At 50.1% G+C, this 16388-nt stretch overlaps 1 long non-coding RNA gene across 1 annotated transcript; it reads right to left on the bottom strand.

Annotated features, from left to right (window-relative positions):
• Positions 1–206: 206 nt before the first annotated feature.
• LOC128849236 (uncharacterized) lies at positions 207–5464 on the bottom strand. Its single transcript, XR_008447247.1, has 4 exons — positions 5262–5464; positions 4125–4330; positions 800–953; positions 207–378 (listed from the first exon to the last, which is right to left on the bottom strand). It is a non-coding gene; the product is annotated as an uncharacterized LOC128849236 (long non-coding RNA).
• Positions 5465–16388: the final 10924 nt, after the last annotated feature.

Genomic DNA, 16388 nt, shown 5'->3' with positions numbered 1-16388 from the left:
AAAGGGAGAGCAAAGATGAAAGGCTCCGGATCCACTGCAGTGTAGGAGAGGGGGAAAGTGAATAAAGAACAGTTGTGATTCACAAGCTCTTCATTCAGGATGGAGATTTCTGCTTCTACATCACACCATAAGAGCTCAGGACTTGAATTATTAGAGGACTGTATCCCCCCTTGCACAGAATAATTGCCTGAAACCTCACCTCTCTGTAAGGCTGCAGTGTCTCCCGCAGCAGTGTCTTTACCCTCGAGGCCAGCTGCTGGTCCTGGCAAGGGTTCTGTAGATCTGGTGTGGCACCATCGACTTCAGAGTGCGACTCGTGCTTTCCTTTGGCGCAAATAAGCGACTCAAGCATCTATTTCTGCTTCCCACAGCACCCCCCTACGAAAGATCAATCCTGCCTGAGTAAAACAGAGAGCTGCAAGGGCTTGAATTTAATTCAGGCAGACAGCGCGCTCCTCTCTGGCAGGGGCTCTGGCATCTGCAAAGGTTCCGTGTGACGCAGCAAACCTGAGTCAGGCCCACAGAGAGGCGATCGATGAGGTCAGGAATTGGGAGGCAGGACGCGTCCGGCAGATAACACTGGCCTCGCGTGTCCTGTGCTGCTCCCGTGTCTGCACAAGGTGGAGGGGATGTGATGTGGTTTGATGTGAACAGCAACGACACAATTTTTCTCCTTCCAAACCAGCAAGATTCCACCTCGTCCCTGCTCTCAATACAGCCATCAAATTACCAAATCAAGTTACTTTTAGTCTGGGCTCCTAACAAACTAGGTTTAGGTGATCAGCATGTGCACACTCACGTGTTCATCTGTATCCTTTCCCTTCTTCCTCATCCCCCTGTAATTTTGCACTCGCTGGCCAACACAAGTCCCATCTGACAGAGGCAAAAGTCTTCAAGAGGCGAATCTCCCAAGAAATGCAGCAAAAATACATTTCTGATCAGAGTGGCAGACACTGCAACGAAGAGAAAATCTGATGTGTCAGCTCACCCCTCTTTGCACACTGGAGACACCACCCCAGAAGGGACTAAGCCTGAGGAGCCTTGAAGCAGGCTTCCCCTGAGCCACATTTGGGCAAGACACTTCCACCTCTGCTTTGGATTCCCCTCCCGAGTTGCCTCCCCCGAGCACCCAAGGTCTCCAGAGCTGCCCTCAGCTCCATTGGAGCTGCCAGGGTAAACTGTTCACCAGGCGAGTTGATTATGGCCTCAAAAAGGTTTGACCTTGGGAGAACCATGGCATGTGCCAGTGTCTCTCTCAAAGACGCAGTGATACCCAGCGTGAACGTCCCCACTTGTTGATGCACCTGAATTTGGCTTGACTCATACCCAAGCGCTAGGTCATAGGTTCTGCAGTAGAATTAGCACTGATTTTCCAGCGGCTCTCTCCTGAATCCAGGCTTCTACCTCACTTTATCATCACCTTTTCTCTCCTCTGTGGTGCTCTCAATCTGTGGTCAGAGGCGACCCCCCCATGATTGGCACCGCATGAACCCAACCATCGCAGCCTGCCTTGACTTGCTCACCATTGGCTCAGACAACAACGTCAGCAGGAATTTGCCTCCCCTGACCCTCCTTGCTACACTAGGACTTTGCCTTTTCTCAGCAATTATGTCCTGCGAGGGGAAAAGTGGCTCGGTTCAGCTGCCGATACATGGGAACAAGTCCGGACCCCCTCCTTCCTTCCCTCCCTGGGCAGATCAGCGCCAGCTGCCGCAGGTGCTGCCAGGGCTCCTGGGGAAACCGTACAACAGAAATCCTCTGCTGAAGGTCACCAGCCAGCAAGTGCCACGCAGAAGAGCGGGCAGAGCACACGAAAGATTAATGGCACTTCAAGGTTTGGATCCGTCCGTGGAGAGAGGCAATAAAGGCTAACATGATTTTACATACAAATGAATCATTCCAAGAAATGAAAAGCCCCACGCAGGTCTGTACATGGCCATGCTCCCGTCCTGAGGAGCGGGAGGAGGTATTCCCAGCCGATTCGCAGGGAGCGTAATTAAAGAAGTGAAATCAGAGTTTTTGCAGGCTGAGCCTGTGGGTTTTGCAGCCCTTTCGCTCGGGCAGTAACACTGATGTCAAGAGCAGGGCTGGCGAGCTCAGACTCTCACCATGGCTCTGACACTGGAGGCTGTGTGGCCTTGCAGAATCTATGCCTCCTCTTAGCGCTGCTTTTAAAACAAGGATATAGACACCATCTTCCTTTGTAAAATGCCCTCAGAGTGAGCGCTACATCACAGAGAGTTATTGCTCCATCCAGTTCCTTCCCTGCCATTCCCAAGGTAACACAGGAGCCTCTTCCAGCCTTGCACGCGGTGATATGACTCACGTCTGTCACACACGACTCCTCTATGACGCCCAAGGGGCAGATAAGATACGTGGTGGCATGTTCTGTTTTGGCAGGGCTCTTCCCTTTCATGTCTGGGCTCTGTTTCTGGATGATGGGCTCCCTGTGTGTGGTGCTTTTTTTAGCCCACTACACCGCTTTCTGCCTATGCCAGAGAAGGAAGGGTGATAAGCTGCTTGGAAAACAGGCAACAGGCGGCTGGTTCACAGTTTGGGGGCATTCAGTCCTGACATTTAGAGGCAAAACATGCTTGGAAGAGGCAGTTTCACTGACCCCAGGCTGGGGAAGGCTGGCTTAGGGATGGGCCTTGGTCCTCTGAAATTGTACCTAACTCTTATTTCCACCTTGCATCTTAACTCCTGTCCCCCTCCTGAGATTCAGGAGAGAGAGGGAAGAAACAGGGACTGAAAGTTCTCCTTTCCTCTGCTCCTACTCCCAACTGAAGCACTGATCTCTGTCCGTCATGGATGGGCACAGCTTTTCCAGCCACTCAGCAGTAGTGGTCCTGGTAGTGCTGCCCTGTGATCCTCTCTCTGCCAGATGAGGGCAGGGAGGAGATGCCAGGTCACCACCTCCTGCTGAAGGCTGCACCTTTAACCCACCGGGCTAGATCACACGCGATTACTCCCAGTCACGCAGCACAAGCATCAATGAACATCAGGAACTTTGATCTCTTTAAGCCTCCAAGGGCAGGAGGTGGGTATGGAGCTCCCTCTCCTCACCACCCGCAGCTGCCTTCCTCCCAAACCCGCTGCGCTAGGCAGCTAAGGTGGGTTCCTAAGCTGGTGTCTGGAGCAGGGTCGCCCCATGCCTGCTCTGTCTTCCACTGGCAGAGGTGCAGGAGAAATGCAGAACACGGGACAGTCACCTCAAAAAAACCCAAAAAACTGGCACTTTTACACTGTTTTTCCAAAGTAACAAATTTTTAGGATCTTTCTGAAAGTCCTGCACAGGAATGAGAACTCTAGACACGACTGCTCAGTACTTTGAAATGTGAATGGCCCCAGCCTTTGTCCTCCCATCATAAAAGCTCTATTTCACAGGCCATTTGGAAAACATTGCTTTTTGATTTTTCCCATCGACTCAGAACAAGCCCCACATTCCCTCTCCCTCAGCGCAGGCTGTGCTGGTCCCTCCCTGCTCTCCTGCCAGGTGTACCCACAGCCAGAGCACGGCACGGACGCAGCCTGAGGAGCAGCGGTGATCGTGGTAATGCTCCAAGGATTCTGTTTAGAGTTTTATAGCATTACACAGGAGCCTTATTGGATTTAAATGGCTTAAATTAACTGGGTTATTTAATGGATTGTTCAGATTAGGGAGGAATCTGCAAAGGCTGTTACTTCAAGAAGAGCAGCTGCATTGGAAGAAAAGATCCCCAGTACCATTAATATCCCAAGGCCGCCCGTCCTGACAGGCCACTCCTGTCCTTTATTGACATTCTCTCTCGCGCGGTTAGCCAGGTTTGTGTTTAGTTTAATAATCTCCTGAAAGTTTAATTGTTGCTTTATTCATCCATGACCTTTCCTTCTCATCTGGAGACATATTATTGCTAATCTACAAATTTCAAGAACCAGATTTATTTGCAAAACCAATTATTCTGCTATGCAAATCTCCTCTCCCACAGCCTGCCTGAACAGGGCTTTTTGCAGCCACCATAAGAGACAGACACTATTCAAATATTTAAATGTAAAAGTTATCTCTTTTTCTTTTCAAGCACACCCAGGTTCTGTGCGGGGTGAAGTTAATTAAAATCTTTAGAATCAGAAGCAGGTTTCCTGACCTTGATCCAGACCTGACAGGCTTTAACCTCCAAAGTCCTCACTTCACCACAGGGGAACTGGAACGAACAGCAGAGCGGAAACCACTTCACTGTCGGTAAACTTCTAATGGAGAGACATGTCCTCTCCATTAGCATCAGCCGTGACAGCACCGGTTCAGTCCCAGCGACGTGGACACAGCTTCCCCAAGCTCTTGCAGGCGCCGGACCTGAGGGAGGGGCAGACAAATGCTCCAAATGAGAGTTTGCTATAGACCTTCACCCCAAAACATTCTCCGTGGCTTTTCCCTGGTGTCCCCAGGAGGATAAACCCCTCAGCCTCAGGGTTTATAATCCTGGCACAAGGTGGCAGATACAACACTTGATTTCAACGTAGGGCTGCTCAAGCCTCCACAGGTCCAGGGACTGGAGGTCTCTTCCAAACAATCGGTGACCCCAGTACTTAACATTAACTTCAGTGTCCTCTGCCTCATCTCCCCACCCTGGCAACAGCAGGGATGCTGCCAAGTTGTGGTGACTTGGGGTCTGAAGTGGTGAAGTGCCACCCACTCCAACCCTCCTGCCCACAGCATGGCCACCGAGCATCATCACCACAGTTACAGCAATCAACAGATCAACATTTTACACCCAGCCTCATGTCAGTGAACAGCATTATCAGGGAAGCTCACGCAATTAAACCATAATTCAGTGGAAGGCTGTTAAGTACTTTAGAGAGAGGCAAATTAAGGCAGCGTTAGCCACAGGATTCAAGGGAGAGGCGGCTCACTGCGCCTGCTCGCCCAGCAGCCCCCAGCTCCCCTCCAGCTAGACTCTGTGGCTACAGGGGCTCCTGTCCCCCCAGCACCAACAGCTCAGCCCTCACCGGGTGCCTGCAGAGGAGCCAGGTCTTCTCCTGGTTAATACTGGAGATGTGGAGAAGGAAGCAGAAACTAAGAGGGGGAGATATTGAGTCAGAAGTGCTGTAGGTAATGCAGGATTCTGTTTGCTGAGGAGTCTTTCTTCTTGCCCCAACACATGAAATGTAAGCAGTCCTAACCCTGGATAAAACAATAAATGCAGCACGAGCTACAGATGAATCCTGCAGTGGCAGGAAGGTACCCCAGCCTGCCAGGAGACACTGGGGTTCACTCGGCTACGTACCTGCTCAGACCTGACCAAGGAACAATCCCTCCTGATTTGTTTGCTTCAAGGTGATAAGAGAGAAACAGCTCCATATCTTGCCAATAAATCAGCACCATCAGATCGATGATGGGGAATGACTCCAGTAGTCTGCTTCGAAATGAAGTTACTTGCACACATGGAATGAAGCCTGGAAATGTGTGTTGCTGGACCAACCATCTCCTGTCCCACATACCAAAGCAAAGGAAGGAAGGAGGACCTGGTTAGCTTGTTTCCTTCGGCTGGACAGGAGTGAGAGCTCTGCTTTAGACATGCAGATGATTCTCATGCCTTGTGTCCAGAGCAGCCCTTTTTCCCTGGATACCTGCAGAGCTCCAAGACGGTAGCTGGTCATCTCCAGGCAGGCAAAGCCAGGGAAGTCAAGCACTACTGGCTTCAGTGAGCTCTGGCTCAAGCTTTATGTATTTCAGATACAGGTGGCTTTAAGCTGTTTTCCACAGCCTGCAGATTGTTTCTCTTGCTCAAATAACTTAGCTCTAACCTGAGGCTGTGGGCTCAATCCTTGCTGTCAAAACCCAGTGTGCAGCTTTGCATGCAGCTCCTGAGGGTACAGGGGAACACAGCAGGAATCTCTCTGACTCCTTCAAAGTCTGGCAGAGCTGCTTTATGGTTGTAGAAATCAACATAAATAAAAATAAATCTGACAGGCTTTCGTCTGTGTTTCTCCCGTACATCCTTGTCTGCACTGGATTTACCTGTGTCGGTTCCTATCGAACAGCTTTGACAGGGATGCGTACACAGGCAGACAGACCCCAATAAATATCAGCAGGGTAAGGGTTCACTCTCACAAACCCACCAAGGCAAAACAACCCGTAACACGCAGCCCACGGGCATCGGTGGGAGCGGCGATCCAACAGGAGACCAGCCCAGTGTCCGTGGCTGCACGCGTGCTGCCACCCATGCACACAGCAAACCCGGCTGCCACGACAAATGCAAGTCACAATGCAAATTGCTTTGCTTTTACTGCTATCTTAGCTTGAGTTAAGAACTACTTTTTGTTCTTCTTAGCAGAGGCAAACAGGCTCATCAACCACTGGCACAGCGTCCAATTACACTGGGAGCCGGAAACCTGAAAGGTTCCAGCGAGAAAAGAGGCCACATTCCCCCACTGCTACAGGTACCGTGTCATGGGCACAAATGGAATGGGAATTACACCACTTCTACCAGAGTAAATGATTACAGAGGAGCTGCAAATCAAGGTGAAGCTGAGCCTTCAGTAGGTTTATTTTAAGCTCAGACACCATTAAATATGACAGAAACATGAGAGAAACTTCCCCTTGGTGACATCTGGACGAAAACGCGACTGGTGCTCTGTGCCCTGCAGCTGGGCTCTGGCACCGGGCACTCAGTGCCGGATAAACGTCTGCCAAGGGCACAGCGGTGTTCGTAACAACCAGCTGCTCTCAGGTTGCCAGAGCTGTTTGATGTTTTTAGCTTTCCATCACAAACTGCCTCTCATTTTGCCTTGCAAAGCTGCTAGTGAAGGCAGAACTGCCCTGAAACCCAACTTCTAATCTAAGAGCGTGTCCAATCCATTAACACCGGACCCACTGAAAGGTAGCGGGCAGCATAACTCGGGTCTGATGTGCATTCAGCCGAGTTCAAGGCAATAAGAGAGGGCTGTGGTTTCGCTCGATGAAACCTTCAGTGGCAATTTCAGCCGACTGCATCACCACTGCCCTCTTCATTCCTGGCCTTGCGCTGTCCTGCACAGCCCCTATGTCCTGACAACAATCAGGGATGTGGATGGGCTGAGAAACGGTCTGAGAACATGGAGCAACTTAAAAGAAAAGTTAACCTTCTTTAGCTGGTTGATGTTCAACCAGGTTGGTTCCATGTCCACACACAGCCACGTCAGCACAGCGCACAATGTGTGCCCACGGGGAGCAGTGAAAAGCACAGACACCCTGAGTCTTTTCTTGTCATCGTGGACTTTGTTACAGGATGCCACACGCTCCGGACCTCTCTTTCCAAAATAGGTGTCAGCCTCAACGCTCACCAAAGCCGCAAGAAGCAACAGCAGCCTTTTACCTGACATCAGCACTCGGCCCCTCTGCAAACCCTCGGGACACACGATCCTTTCTCTCCAGATGACATTCATCTTCACCATTTCTTCAGGTAAGAGGAATCTTATCTTACGATTTGTCACAGAAGCAGTGGTTTCCAAACACCATTTACCCAACAGAAGCTGGGAGGGAGATGTTCTTCAGGTCCATTCCTGAGTTGTTTGGGTGTCAGTCACTGCCCTTTCACTCACTTGGAGATAATCTGAGTTACAAACCCTAACACACATCACTCACCAGATCTAGCCAGCGCCCTGTCATCCTGAGAGCAGCCATCCTTAACCCCCTTATCTGGCTCTGGGGGATCATTATCCGCACTTGCTAATTTAAGCTTGTTTTAAGTAATAAAAACCTATTTCTTCCTACAAAAAAACTTGTCACTAACTCTACCTCTGCTTCATCATTCAGTTTCATACTAAGAGTTATTATTTTTATTCATTTCTTATCAAAATGCCATTCAGATAAACACCATGCGTACTGATCAACTAAACACAGTTACTGGCTAGCTTTTCCAGCATTTTCCCCAACCAGGCAAAGGCTGCAGAAGCCTCTGAAAACAAGGAAGCAGATTTCAATCCAGCCCTGCTGAGCTGTGTGCATCTCACCTATCATCCTAGCCACTGCCAAAGGTACCGGGCAGGGAATGCCAGGCCACACGGGACACAAGAAACGAGACAGAGCGTGGCATTGCCCTCACCTCATCTGTAGTTCTCATCTTTCTTTTAGCAGAGTCTCTCAAGCTTCATCCTTCAATTCACTTTGTTTTGCATCAATCTATGTACATTTACGTACAACTCCCGAGCTATCGGATGCAGCGGTGCTGGGCTGCTTTCAATCCTGTTCAGGCATTCATTTCTCACTGAAATGCAGTGAAGGCTGGGCAGGTCCTCACACAGAGTGACAACAGCCAGGAGGGGCCACCAGAAGTGCAACTCAGCCTATAGAGAACAGTAATGTTCCCTTGCTGCTGTGGGTTCCAACAGGATGAAAGCCTGGACATCAGTCACTAATATTTAGAGCAGAAAAAGAAAAGTCCTGGAAAACAACAAAAGCAAGCTGAGCAGGTTGGGAATACAATCACCCACAAACTTGTAAGGCCAGCACAATGACCACAAAGCCCTCCAGCAATCCATCTGTCAGCTGGGAAGATGTAATTCCAACACGGAATGGAGTCACACTAGTGGAGAGCTCTATGGGAACTAATTGCCTTGAAGAAGAGAGAGTTTAATCAGCCAGGGTTCAAAAGGCACGTAACTCATGTCAGAGGAGAGCAGAACTGATTGTACACTCATCACAGGTGAACAAAGATCAGGGAAGACAAAACAATTACAAGTAGATAATTAAATGGATCGTCAGTAGCACAGACAGAGCCTCTGAAGGTGTAAATCCACACTAACCATGTTTGTACCAGCAGGGAGTGCAGGGGAAAGGAGAACCAGGGGCTCCAAAGCGGGTGGCAGGACTGGCCTCCACCTCCCCACATCTGGAGTCCTCAGTCTGCTGACAGAGGGGACAGCTCGGATCTAATGCTCCCATGAAGACAGCATGGTTTGGGAGTCAGCACATCTCCAACGCCTCCTCTGGTGGCTTGGGCTGCAGCCACCAAAACATGGAGCAAACAGCGAACCCATTTCCAGTTCCCCCATTCAAACCCACCAGCCCCAGCAGTTTCAGGATGGCTGCTCCTGCCCTTCCTTCTCTACTGGACAACTGACGCTTGCTTCACAGGAATATGAACCACTGTTCACCAAAACATCAGTGCTGAAGAAATAAACACCCTGGGGAGCCCTAAGACATCGTCATGGGAAGAGGCGGATCAGAGGAATCAGTCTCATTTTCCTCAGGAACAGCTGGGAATGTGTAGGCACCGTGAGTGACTCTGTCTTAGCTGAGACAGGGTACGAGCAGCTGATGGAGAGGAACGTCTCAAACCTCCCCATCCCCTGCAACTGCTCGTGTGCTGAGACGCTGACATCCAGCAGCATGTTTGCTCTGCTCTTCCAGCACTTTGTGGTACAAGGAAAGAGAGGTGGCTTTTCCATCTGCCCTCTTACCAGCGAGGCTGACTATTCCAACTATCCTCCACAGAAGGAGGGTGATGTCCAACCCCACAAAGTACTTGGATCCCAAAGCCAGAGGGTGCAGGGGGTGTGCAAAGCCCCGAGCGGCCCAGGCTGAGCAGGAGGGCACCAACTGCACACAATCACACCAAGCATGAGATCGCAGCTCTAGGCAAGGCTGGGGAGAACTGGACCCAAACTCCCTCACTATTGCTCTGCCGTGCCCCATGGCAAGCAGGAGGATCCGGCACTGGGGGCTGTGTGAGCAGAGCTCACAGAGAGCAGCAGATAATTATCTCCCTTGAAGGAACTGGCTGCTTTCTTAGAGAACAATGCTTATCTTTCCATCTCGCCTGATGATCCCTTATCATTACCCAATCCTCCTGGGCTGCAGACACCGCCTAATCTTGTGATAAGAGATTAAGAGAAAAGCCAAGGCACATTCCCAGCCACCAACGGCAATTCCCCCACAGCCCGGGGAATGTGACACAGGGACCAGAGCTGCCTTGTAGGCCTTGCTCTGTGTGAAAGATGCAGGCAGAAACCTGATTATTCCCATCTGACCTGCTGGGTACTTAGTCACGGTCCTTCAAATTGTTTTAAGATGAGAAAAATATTATCATTAGGAGAAGCTGTGTGAGAGCAGTGTAGCAATGATAGCTGGAGCTTTGATAATGCCCATGGAGAAGCACACGTGCCAGAGGGTAAAGCTGCATTCGGGTAACGTTTCTTGCATGCAAAGCAGAGCTATCTCTAACGGGAAGGTCAGACTCTCACTATAGGTTGGGATAAACCACACAAAGCAGTAGGTTTTTACCTGTTACTCCTTGGTAAAATAACCACAGTTACCTGCAGGCATCTACTGAAACGGGAAAGGGAATGCAAAACTGCCCCAAGTGTGACTGCTCTGAGAAGGGGAAGCGAGGAGGGGGATTCCTGGTTTAAGTTGGAAAGGGAGTGAGAAAAGAGGGAAGGAAAGTCAAACACCGTCATGTGTCTCATAGGTAAGCAGAGACACAGAGCAAGCTTCCAAGTTATGTTTATGTACGAAAGGCTTGGAGCTGTTGTTTTAGGCTGTGTGGTTTCTCCCCTGCTCTAAACCCAAGACCTTTGTACATCCACGTTAAGAAAATTGCCTCAAGGATTCTTGACTTCAGCACCAGTTTTCCTCCTAACAAGAGCAGTCCAGAACATCTCCTACCATGGCCAAGAGCCAGAGCATTGGGCAGCAGAATGAGAACCCACACTAGGTCACCGGCGCATTCAGGGGAGGATGGTGACCAAGTTCCACAGCATCACTGCCTCCCTCTGGAGCCCTCAGGAAACTGCCCTACATCCAGAATTTGTTGTGCTACACCAGCATAAATAGAAGATCCTACAACAGCTCCAGTTCCCAGTGTTTTCAGTGCCGTGCACTCTTCTCTGCACAAAACCCCACGTGTTCCATTAGACCAAACTGCCTTTGTTTTCAAAGGCAGACACACCAAAGGTGAAAGAACCAAAATAACATCTCTTGCCCAGGAAAACACTTAATGTGTGGTTTCTGGCTCACCTTCTGTAATGGCAAGTTTTTGAAGACAAGAATATCCCAGCAACGGCCTATGGTGACAGAGCAACATTCCGTACAACGACCATGAACTGGCAGATGCCTTTGCTGCAGAACCAGAGGGCACTGAGGAAAGCGCCTTTCCCAGACACATTCTGTTCCACGGGCTGCAAACACAGCCAAGAAACCCTCTCTCCTAGAACACATTTCATTCTGCATTAAACGTTATGGCTTCTAAGAGCTGCTCCCGTGCAAAACCAACACTGTCACTTATGAAACAATGCATGAAACCCACAGATGGGAATTGGCTCTCCCAGCAGCACGGCCAAAAAACCCTCTCTCTTTTTTTCCTCTCCCGTAATAAATGGCCCCTTTCCCCACTCATCTGCATAGCATTTAAAGATTAATGTCTGGTGTGCATGGCACTAAGTCATTTGCATCCTTGGAAGAAAGCTTAAAGCTCTTTAGAGACCAAGTTCCCCTCTCAGAGTTATCTGTCTACAGAGCAAGCACACTTCAGATACTCGGTGTTTCCTTACGGAACAGGTTGGCCAAATGCAGCATTCCCAGATGCAATCTGCATGGATTCTTCTTCATTTCTGATTGGCTTGTTTCTGGTTTATTGCCTGTTGTTTAAATTTGCCAAAAACTTGGACTGTGAACGGAGCCCTGGACTGAGAGACAAGCTGCAGCAGCAGGGAGGGCTGTGCTGTTTAATGGACGAGGAGTCGGCCTTAGACTCAGAAAGCTTGAGTGTGCACTGTAGCTCTACCACTCCCCAATCCACGGCCTAGCGCTTCCCTGCATCTACAGGAGGGAAGTGAGGATACAGCTCAGGAACCCCACAAAGCAAACTGCTTCAGGGAAGCAGCATCACCGTTTGGCCCTGACCAGCTCCAGGCACCCACCAGCTCTCCAGCCCCCAAAGCACCTTTCACCCCGACAACACAGGACACCCACACTGGGGAGTTTGTATCTCTCACCTGGGCTCAGCGGGAAAACCAGGACAAGGAGTTTCGGTTCAAGTTCTTAACTTTCAGCTCACCTCCCCAACTGCCATTTCTTGGTCTCCTTTGTCTTGCTGAGATGCTGTGCAGCTACCAGGGACACTGGTGAAACACCCATGGGAGTCCCTGGCAGGGGTTACTCCTGGGAAATATTAACTGTTATTGTGCTTACTCTGCAAGGGGCAGGATGGACAGGGTGACAAAGCCAAGTGCCAGGCCCCACGTGACCGGGGATGAAGCATGGCAAACGTTCCAGGGAATTCCTCCGAGGCTTTTAGATGCTAAAAAGAAAGGAAACAAACAGAGGAGGCTGCTGGGCTCCAGTTGGGTTTAACTGGAACAGCCTGATCACTTCAAAACCTCCTTCTGGTTGGAGCCAATGTTTCCCCCTCCCCGGGATGGTTTGAAATGAAAACCTTTGCTTTGAAAGAGGCCACAGCTCTTCCCTGTGGGATTCCCCGTGGTGCACAGGCTCCGAGGCCTCCTGCCAGCCCTGTGACCCAGGGAGCTCTCCTGAGCAGGGGACATTTCCAATCCTTTCCAGACCTTTGCAGGCTGCCAGAGTGAAGCAGAGGGGCCTTGGGGTAATGGAAACCCCATCCCCAGAGAGGACAAGTGAATGGAATCCTGCCCTGCCTTGAGGCCCTGGACTTTTTTTGGGGGGGAAAGATGACTTATTCTATTTGCACAGTTGCAGTTACAGAAATGGCTTAGTAAGAAAATGAAATAAAAGTAAAGGCACTCCTCACAGCTCCCTCTTTGTCTCGCGAGTCTGATTTGCTGACACAGACAAGTTCTGCTGCTGTGAGCACTATGAAACGGCTGCAGCTCCTGGAGTGGGAGAAGGGGTCTGTTCTGCGTTACGTGGAGAGGGGACGTGCTGGGGGACAGTCCCTGCACCATCCTGGGCAGAAACACCAGCAAGAGCCCCTGGCCCACACATCACACCCAAACCAACTGGTTTGATCCCCACTGACCCAGCGCTGTGCCTCAGTCTAATGCCACTGATTTCAAAGGGGTTTCTCCTGATTAATGTCGACAGAGCATAACAGCCCTTCTCCTGTCATGGCTTGGGCACTTATGAGAGCAGAATTAGGCCTCTTGAGGCTCTGTCTAGGTGAAGAAGGCAGGATTTGGCCTTTTTGTCAGCACCTGGTCCAGTGGTGTAGCTGCCTTGTTGTTTTTAACTGCCTCTTTCCAGCTGGGAGAACACTACTTTGGCGAGTCCATGATAAAATGGTTTAATGTAATAAACATGAATCTGTCAGACTCAAGAGCCCGAAAATATTCCAGGCTGCAAATGCAGGACCAACAGCGAGCTTGTTGATACAGCCTCAAGCCAGAACTAATCAGACATAGACACCATTTGCTTTCAATAGAAATTACATTCAAGAGGGCTGCTTCCTGCTTGCGGGGAAAGATGGGAGGCAAAAGGGAGCAATGTGGCTCACTGAAAAGAGATCTCTCCCATCAGGCTAAACATCACAGGGTTTCAATGTCTTGCAGGGAAAAAGGCTCGCCGTTTAACTAGAGATCCTGCTGACTCAGCTCGCAGTTGAAGATCTTCCCGGGAAGCAAAAACATACAAATAAATAAAATAGACCTTTTTGTGCGCAAGGTTGTAAATAACAGGGAACGAAAGCAGAATCAGCAGCCAGCAAGGCTGGGGTTGTAAAAATGCACATGTTGGTGCTGCATCAGGACAAGCAAGCAGTCCTTTACCTCCCCGATCTGGCACAAGATGACACTAATGAGCCTTTTGAGCAGCCCTTCGGTGCCCAGAAACGCCAATGTCACTCGGTTCTGGAGTCTCTGCAGGCAGACTCCGAAAAGAACTGGCAGGAATTCAGCGCAGATGCTTTCCAACCCCCGTTACGCTGGGTGTAAATCCAGCCCAGCTCCGCTGACAGGAGAGGAGTTGTGATTTACAGCAGTGAAAATGAGAGCAAAATTCATCGGAATTAGCCCTCTGAGATAATTTGATCTGATCATTAGGGATGGGTAATTAGAAGCGCTGGAGCCTGCAGCCACACACACACACAAAGCACTCTTCCCAGTCGAGCAGCACTGTCTGACTGTAGCTCACCATTTCCACCGCATTAGTACGTCACAGTTCTGTGTCGCTGGGCTCCTTTCAGGACTCCCACACACACACCTTGTGGCAGGGGGGGCTCCTTGGAGAGCTGTAGGTCCCGGGAGCATCAAATCCCAGGCCCTGTTCCTAAGAGATCAGCAGCTCTGCTTTGCAAACTCAAGGACTTCGGAAAACTTGGAGTGGATCCAGGTTCAAGGGAACTTAACACAGATGTGACAAGGGCTCCCCGGTGGTACAGGAATAAATATCAATTAATAATAATTAATCACTTAATGATGAGGTTCCTTGATCAGTCACGATCACAATTTCATGGCTGATATCACCGTGCTTTCAGACAGATAAGGCAGACTTGACCTTTCCTCCTCACCAGCTTTATGCTGCTGTGATTTTGTTAAGCCAAACCTTCAGCCTGTGTAAATCAGCACAGCCAGAGCAACTTCTGATTTATGCCTGTCCAGGGAAGGAACCACATCCTCTACATCCTCTACATATTTTACCAGCCTAACAACCTCACACATCGTTGAGGCAGTGTCAAACACAGAGCAGGACTCTTTTCCTGGAACTGCTGTCTCTCCCCTGCAGAGAGGAAAATAAAATCAGTTTTCAGGCTTCCAGGTATGATTGCTTCAGGGTAGGGCAGGGGAAACTCATCCTGCCTCCCCTCTCATGCAGTTGGTATTCTCCTCCTTCAACACCACGTGGCAGCTGAATTAGTCCTACACTGCGTAATTACGCTTGATCACCTCTGAAACCTCAGATTTCTGCCAGTAATAGAGGGACTGCGCATTTGAAGCTGCAGCTCAAATCCTACCCAACTTTCTAAGTGAAAAAATAATAGGCGAGAAGCACTCCTCCCACTCCCAGATCTTTTAATATTTCTTTCTTCCTCCTCCTGTGGCTCTTCTCACTCTCCCAGAGGCTGCACATGCCTGCCTCCCTCATTGAAACCAACTCCCTCTTCAGGCTTTATCTCTTTAACTGATTTGAGGTGTTCTGGCCCAGCGCTCTGCTGCGTGGGCACCCTCCCCGCTCCCGGGGTTCTTATTATCCTCACTGTCATCGGCCTGAGTCATTTTGGGCCCCTTTTGTTTCGCTCCCTGGAACGGCCAGTGATAAAGACACTGCCAGCATTGTTATTGCTCTTGCAAAGTTCTTTTTATTTCTTTGCCAGCGGAACAGCAACCCAAGAGTCATACGAGAGGCAGCGCATCAGAAAGTGCCGGCTTTATTATCAGCACAATATGGGCCTGTAATCTGATAATGATAAAGATCTACCCCCTTGCTTTGGCTCTTATCATTTAATTGGAGCGAAGGAGCACATTCGTTTGTTAATAATTTCATAATTGGTGCTATCTGCCGAGACCCATCAAAAGAAATGCACACAAAACCCGCTTTCTGTACAAACCATCTCCCTGATAAAAATGAGCTTTATGGCATTTAAATGTCCCTGTTATTGTTTGCAGCGCAAGGGTGCTGCTATCACGCCTGCAGCCCGGCGCCGACCCCACCTCTGCACTCTCGCCCAGCACTCGGTCCACACACAAACCCCTCTGCTGTTACTGGCGAGGCGGTGGCTTTTGCAATCCCTTCTGTTCTGGTTTAACCAGACAGCCCAATATTTTGACAACGCAAAGATGTGTCTCTTCACACTTGTGTCTCCGTGCAGCTCCCAGCCCGACTCACCTGAGGCATCTCCTCTCTCGCTCCACCATCTGCTTGCGAGCAGAGAGAAAGCAAAGACAGCTGGATCTGTGCGGGGTGTGAAGGGAAGCGCACGCCAAAAGGTTTGTTTCCCCCAGCAATGAAAACACTAAGGATGTGTCTACACCGACAGTCAAGTAGGAGCCAAGTCTGTTCTTAAATGCAGACCCACGCTGCTCGCACCGGGTCTCAGCCCCATCGCTGGGCTCTACCATGCAATCCAGCCGAGTTCATCGCTTCCGTGCTGAGACAAAGGCAATGGAACAGCCCCGAGTCGTTACAGCCCAATCCACCAAGCGCTGGCCTACGCCTGGCAGCTCTTCCCCACAGCACCGGCACTTTGGCTGCAGCGATAAATACTGCAAAGCAAAACAAACGGGCCACAGGTTGGTCTTTTGCCCCAGGGTAAATAGCATGGCTTGGCTGGTTTCCATGTAGCTGAACTCTTCTTCTTTCTCCTCAAAAGCCCTCATCACCACTGCAGCCAGAGCACCTGTCGGAATGAATCCCTGTGCTCTGCCCACGTGTCACCTGGGAGAGCGGTGTTTGGACTGACCAGAACTGCACCAGGGAGAGAGTGAGCAGTGAAACACTGCAGGCAAGCAAAGACACTGGC

This window comes from Cuculus canorus, chromosome 27 (genome assembly GCF_017976375.1).
Source record: "Cuculus canorus isolate bCucCan1 chromosome 27, bCucCan1.pri, whole genome shotgun sequence".
In the NCBI taxonomy this organism is placed as follows: domain Eukaryota; kingdom Metazoa; phylum Chordata; class Aves; order Cuculiformes; family Cuculidae; genus Cuculus; species Cuculus canorus.
Note: the sequence above shows the minus strand (reverse complement) of the source record. Positions and strands in the feature narration are given on the sequence as shown.